This window comes from Quercus lobata, chromosome 7, assembly GCF_001633185.2.
Source record: "Quercus lobata isolate SW786 chromosome 7, ValleyOak3.0 Primary Assembly, whole genome shotgun sequence".
In the NCBI taxonomy this organism is placed as follows: Eukaryota; Viridiplantae; Streptophyta; class Magnoliopsida; order Fagales; family Fagaceae; genus Quercus; species Quercus lobata.
The window spans coordinates 32814802-32822103 of NC_044910.1; positions in this window are offsets into that span (position 1 = coordinate 32814802).

Genomic DNA, 7302 nt, shown 5'->3' on the forward strand with positions numbered 1-7302 from the left:
AAAGCTGAAACAGAGATTATTTGAGATATTAGTCATTCATATATAACAATAACTTCAAAAAGCGTTTCTATTAAATATCATTATCAGCAATTAAGTTGTCTAAAATAGATATCTTTGTTTTGAAAACCTTTGGCATCACGAAAGAGGCAATATTTCTGTTAATATGGAGGAAACAAACTTAACATGCATGAAATGCAATGCAGCAAAGGCACTTCGAATTATCTAATTTCTGAACAAAAACTCTCAGGAAATAGAAATAGGGGTTTGGGGGGGGGGGGGGGGTGCTGGGAGGGTTGCAAACTGTTAACCCAAAAAGACACTATATGTGCGTGTGTGTATAAATAGTTATATTGAGGGTAAAGTTTTTGTCCAGTGCACTTATAGGAAGGATCCTTTGTATTTTTTTTCCCAAGATAAACAGTTCATTTTTTTCTATGCTTTGTTGTCATAGAGCATAATGCAAAGAGTCAAGTATGAATACTAATTCAACAAAATGAAATATCTACTACTCAAGTTCAGTGTGATGTATCTTCGTTGTGCTGTTGCCCTGTTTTATGAAATATCTACTACTTTCAGATAAAAAAGATAAAAAAGTAATATTACCTATTCAACAAGCCAAAGAACCCAATTGGTCTCGTTTATCACATTGCTATTGTATTATATATCTGCTTTATTAGCTAACCAAATGAATCCAGCAAAACATTGTAAACTCAGGACCCTCAAAAGTCCACCAGCTTCCAACCCATAAATGTGAAAGCACTTTAAGCTATCCAAACAGAAGTGTGAAAATGAATGGCATGACAATTGAGGAAAGACAGCAACGAGAATGTACATGTGTCTACTCGGGAGACAGCAGGTAAACCCTGAAGATCACAAGTAATCCTTCAGAAGTTCCCAATCATCCTCAGTTCCCCTATTCCTTGGTTTGAATCTCTGGCTACCATAACTTCTTCTTTTGCTCTGACCCTATTCAGATCTAGAAGGTCTTTCAAAGTCAGGATATTCTCCATGCTCATTTACAGAAGTCACATTTTGGGTGCCCAAAAAACCCTGCTACAAGGAAATAGAGGGATTAGTACTTTGGTGGATTTTTAATTTAAGAAAAAAAAGTGATTTTTTTTTACTAGGGGTGATCAAATATTTGTCAACTTTAGCTTCTTTAACTTGGGAGTGCTCCATGGGAGACCTTAAATCCCATTTAGCTCATAATGTCTGATCAGGTTAGTGTCATAATGTTCTCTTTGATAGAAGGCTGGAAAAGTTCACTTCATGTATCTCCCAAGCAGCTCATAGAAATAAGACATGATCCTCATTGAACTACCTAATGAAAAAAGGAAAAATACATTTATATCCAGTTATTGGTAAGAAAATTAATAGACGACTCCATGCATCTATTATATGCTTGCCATATAAGCTGTTATAATCATACAAAAGCATAGGTAAGATGTCAATTTTGTGTGCTTCCATGCATTCTTCTTTACTTGTGCATATATATATATGCATCATGTATCTGATTAAAAATATAGCATACCACAGAGCAAGATCAAGATGGGCGGTTTCATTATGCATGGAAAAATACCTTTGTTAGTCTCTGTATGCGTGAGGCTGCAGCTTCATACACAACTGCATCAGGTATAACTTCCAGCACATCCTTGATCCTCCACAAAGAGCGCATAGCTAGGTACTAACCTTAAATTACTAGCAAATTGCATTTAAATTTCACAGAGAACACCTTTTTTTTGAACAAAAGGTATATTGTCGATATAAGACACATCGAACCAGATAATTAACTACAAAACATGCAAGCACAGAGTCTTTCAAAATGGTAAAAAGTAATTTGCTTGTAGTCTGAACTCAAATAATTGGCATTTGCCTTTTTAGTGCACCTACAAAACTTGACGGAATAATGAGTTTCTGAATGAATCAAGCTCCAGTGATTCAATGGCTCCTGAATTAATGTTAAAACTATAACCCCGCACCTTGAAATGTGACATGAAAAATTGTAGGTGATTGTAGAATGACCGTTTATTTGACACACCCAATTCCACATATTTGTACACTCAAATGCGTGCTTGTCACGTTGGCATGTGTACTATTGTATGCACTAAGATGTGTGCACTTGTTACTATCCTTGTAGAATAGATAATGATGTACAATAGTTGGTGCAAAAAAATTTGGCTCACCTTCCCAATATTTTGACGAGCTGGTGTTGCGACTTTGTATCCTACCTAACTATTAGAAATACTGAATGAGTTGTATTGTATTTCTCAAATCAAAGAATATATATCAGTGCTTTTATATAGGAGGCATATGTGTGTGGTACAAGTAAAGTATAGTATAAGTACAAGTGTACTATACAAGTAACCTAGTTGGGCCTAAAGCCCATAACATAATATACGTTAACAGCCCCCCTCAAACTCAAGGTGGATGTGAGACCAGCTTGAGGTTGTCAACCGAATCACGAGTGCGTCTCTTAGGAAGTGACTTGGTGAAGATATCCGCAAGTTGATCTTTGGAGGAGACGGAGAAAAGCTGGAGAGCACCATGGATAAGATGATAACGGATAAAATGACAATCAATCTTGATGTGTTTAGTCCGTTCATGGAAGACATCATTATGAGCAATATGAATGGCACTCTGATTGTCACAATAAAGGGGAGTAGTAGAGGATGTGGACACACCTAAATCCTTAAGAAGCCATCGTAGCCAAAGGAGCTCAGATGTGGTATCAGCAAGGACACGATATTCTGCTTCAGTACTGGAGCGGGCCACAAAAGTTTGTTTCTTACTTCGCCAAGAAATCAAAGAAGAACCAAGGAGAAAACAATAACCTGTAGTAGACCTGCGATCAGTGGGATCTCCTGCCCAATCAGTATCAGAGAATGCATGGAGTACAAGAGGAGACTGAGCTGAGTAGAAAAGGCCATGGAAGAGGGTGCCCTTCAGGTATCGAAGAATGCACAGAACAACAGCATAATGAGTTGATCGTGGAGCAGACAGATACTGGCTCACCTGATGAACAGCATAGGAGATGTCTGGACGAGTAATTGTGAGATAAACTAGACTGCCAACCAATCGTCTGTAAAGAGAGGGATTAGACAATGGTTTCCCCCCTGAGGGAGTCAGATGCGCATTAAGCTCAACTGGAGTGTCAACAGTCTTGCTATCAGTGAGTCCAGCTTGAGATAAGAGTTCAGAAGCATACTTGGCTTGAGTAATATAAAGTCCATCTGTAGAATGAGTGATTTCAAGACCCAAGAAGTAGCTAAGATGTCCAAGATCTTTCATCTCAAATTTCTGACTGAGAAAATCCTTGAGTTCTTGAATGCCACTAAGGTCATCACCAGTTATGATCATATCATCCACATACAGGAGAAGTAAAATAGTGCCTTTGTTAGTGCGATGAAGAAATAAGGCAGAATCATAATGACTGGCCATGTAACCCAAGCGAGAAATGGTAGAGCTGAATTTGGAAAACCAAGCTCGTGGAGCTTGTTTAAGGCCATAAAGTGCACGTCGAAGGTAACAAACCTTGTTTGAGTCAACAGAGAGACCATGAGGAGGTTGCATATAAACTTCTTCACCTAAATCCCCATTAAGGAATGCATTTTTGACATCCATCTGAAAAAGATCCCATTTACTGGCAGCAGCAACAGCTAAGAGGGCATGGACAGATGAGATACGAGCAACCGGAGCAAAGGTCTCTTCATAATCAATCCCATACTCCTGTGTAAAACCTTTTGCAACAAGACGAGTTTTGTAGCTCTCAATAGACCCATCAGAGCGAGTCTTAATCTTGTAGATCCATTTACAACCAACCATAGATTTCCCGGAGGGGAGTGTCACCAAATCCCAAGTATGGTTTTTAGATAATGCATCAAGTTTCTCTTTCATTGCAATCTGCCATAAAGGGTCAGTGGAAGCCTCACGATAAGTGTGAGGCTCGTGTAGTGTAGCAAGAGTAGTGTAACAATGATAGTCAAGTAAATGTGCAGGAATAGATCTTACTCGAGTTGAGTGACGAGGTGGAATGTCTTGTGCAAGATCTTCAGGCGGAGTAGGAGTAGGGGACCCAAGCTCAGGTTTGGGGTTGGGTAGCTCGTCTTCAACCTGTTCATCTTCCACCTGTTCATTAAAGGGTGAACTAGGAAAGGGATCAGTGATATCTGGTGGTTGGATAGAGAAGTCTACAAGAGAATCAGGAGCAACTACAGGAGGATTAGGAGCAGCTACAGAAGGAATATGTGCCTCATCCGGAAAAAGATTTAAAATAGAGGAGGAAGATAGGGAGGCACGGAAGTGAGAGAGCTCGACAAAGAGGCGATGTTCCCAAAAGACAACATTGCGGGAAATACGAAGGCGATGAGAGACAAGATTATAACACCGATACCCCTTTTGAGTTTCACCATAGCCAAGAAAACAACAAAGCCTTGACCGAGGCTCAAGTTTGTTATGCTCATGTGGCTGAAGAAGAATGAAACAAGCAGAACCAAAGGAGCGAAGGTGGTGATAGTCTGGAGGTGACCCAAAAAGGTGCTCATATAGAGTTTGATTTTGGATAACAGGACTCGGAATGCGATTAATAGCATGAACAGCATGAAGAGTAGCTTCGCCCCAAAAAGGAGCAGGAACTTTGGCAGAGAGAAGGAGAGCACGAACAGTGTCAAGAATATGATGAAGTTTCCGTTCGGCTCTATCATTTTGCTGAGAGGTACCTGGACAAATTAGTTGATGAACAGTGCCATAGGAATGCAAAACAGCTTGGAAAGCATATTGAGTGTATTTAAGAGCATTATCAGATTGAAAAATTTTGATGAGTTTGGAAAACTGAGTTTCAACCATTTTTGCAAAATTAGAATATACTTGCAATAATTCAGAACGATGTCTCATATTAAAAATCCAGCTATAGCGAGAGTAATCATCAACAAAGACAACAAAATATCGAGACCCACCAATACTAGAGATAGAGGAAGGCCCCCAAACATTAGAATGAATAAGGTTAAAGATATCAGTGGATATTGATTCACTAGTATTGAAAGGCAAAGCTGGTTGTTTTCCTAATTGGCACGAAACATAATCAAAATTTTCTGTAGACACTGAACCTAACAAACCTCTAGAAGCTAATTGTTGTATCCGAGAGGAAGATGCATGACCAAGTCGAGCATGCCAAAGTGCAAGGGAAGGAATTGAAGAAACTGTAGCAGCTGCAGCAACAGAAACATGAGCAATAAGTGGAAGATAAAGGTTGTCCACGGGAAACATACGCCCAACTCTAGGACCGGTCCCAAGCTCCTGTCTCGTCCTCGGATCCTGCACAATACACCCAGAATAATCAAATATAATATGATAACCCAACTCAGCTAATTGTCCCACAGAAAATAAATTGTAAGAAAGGTCAAGAACATTAAAGACCCCAGGAACCAAAATGTTGGAGGTCGAAACAAAACCTATAATATGACCAGACATTGTGGAACCATTTGCTGTGTGAATATTAAGAGGGTGTGGTGCAGGTTTGAGTTCAAAAAATAAGGACGAGTAAGGTGTCATCTGATTGCAACAAGCGGAATCCATAAGCCAAGAGGAAGGAGACATACCAGATCAAGCTGAGAAAGAAGAGGAATAAGATGCATTACCAACTATACGAATGACATTGATGATAATGTTTTTAAGGTCATTTGTGGACATGGTGAAAGTGTGTTCTGAAGACTTAGACTGTGCAGAGACGGGAGCCATTGGTTGGACACTCTCAGTATTAGCAACAGTAGCAGCAGAAATTGAAACAGCTGATTCGTTGCGATGATAGCAAGTCTCAATATTGTGGCCAAAACTTTTGCAATAATTGCAAAAACGTTTGCTAGATTGTCAGTGACGATTATTGCAACAAGAAGAAGACCTGTCCTTATTCTTCATTTAGAAGCAAAATATGCAAAAATGGACTGCAAAAATGAAATCTATGCGAAAAACTGAATAAGGAGCACCTGGACAAAAAGTCAACTATGTGAAAAAGTCAATGGTCAAACCTAGTTAAAGTCAACCGTCAAAGAAAAGTCAACGGATGACGTCAGCAGGCAGACTGGCGATGACGTAAGCAGGTGATGTCAGCTAGGGTTGATGTGGCAGTTATGACGTCAGCGATGACGTCAGCAGGTAACCCAATGGCGCATGGGGCACGTGGATAAAATTCGTCGAAGCTTTGGGCGGGGCGTAAGGGCGCGTGGACAGTCCGATGAAGCCGATTCTTTCCCGAAAATGCAGATTGGAGAAAGGCGATTCTGATGGTGTTAGCGGCAACAAGATCGGAGCTACCCTAGTGGCGTGTGAAGCGTGTGGAATAATTTGCCGAAACTTTGACCGGCACGTGGCGGCGCGTTGATGGTCAGAGGTGGATTTTTCCGGCGGCTATGTGTAGAGCGATGGAAAATCTACACGGTGATATATCTTATGTCCTAATCGAAGGTTAGAGGTGACAGATCCGATGATGGCAGTGGTTTTGGCGGCGGAAGAGGAGCTTCTGGTGGTGGAGATTCAACCCTGAGGACCTCTGACGGCGGCGGAGCTGTCGGGAGAGGGCAGTGAAAGGGTTTATTGACCACAGAAGTTGAGGCAGTGGAAAATACCAACAAAACAAGACTGCAAGACACAAGAAAATTAGAGCAATGGCTCTGATACCATGTTAGAAATACTGAATGAGTTGTATTGTATATCTCAATACATCAGTGACTTTATATAGGAGGCATATGTGTGTGGTACAAGTAAAGTGTAGTACAAGTACAAGTGTGCTATACAAGTAACCTAACTGGGGCTAAAGCCCATAACATAATATTCGTTAACACTAACAAACATCACAAGTTAAATTCTAAAAAAAAAAAGAGATAATTCTGTAGAATATTCTGAAGAAGGTAACACCAATCCACTACCTACTTCCAATCCCACAAATTGGGGTTTTACAAGAGGTCATATGGGTTTATGGTCCTAACTTTTAGCATCATGAAAACTAGGGGCGGAGCAACGTTGGTGACTGGGGGCCATGCCCCCCCCCCCCCCTTGAATTTTTAATTTTTTTTTAATTTATATATATATATATTTTAAGTTTTAAAAAATTATTTAAAGTAGGTAAAATTGTATACTTGAACCATTTTTCTAAGAATTGGCCCCCACATGAAAAATTATTTGGCCCTCATCAGTCCATGTTAGTGTTCTTTCTAAACTTACTTTTCACCTTTTAATATTTGTCCTCATTTATTATTAGTCTTTACGGTTGAAACTCCTTCACATAACAGACCATTGGCTTGATTAGAAATT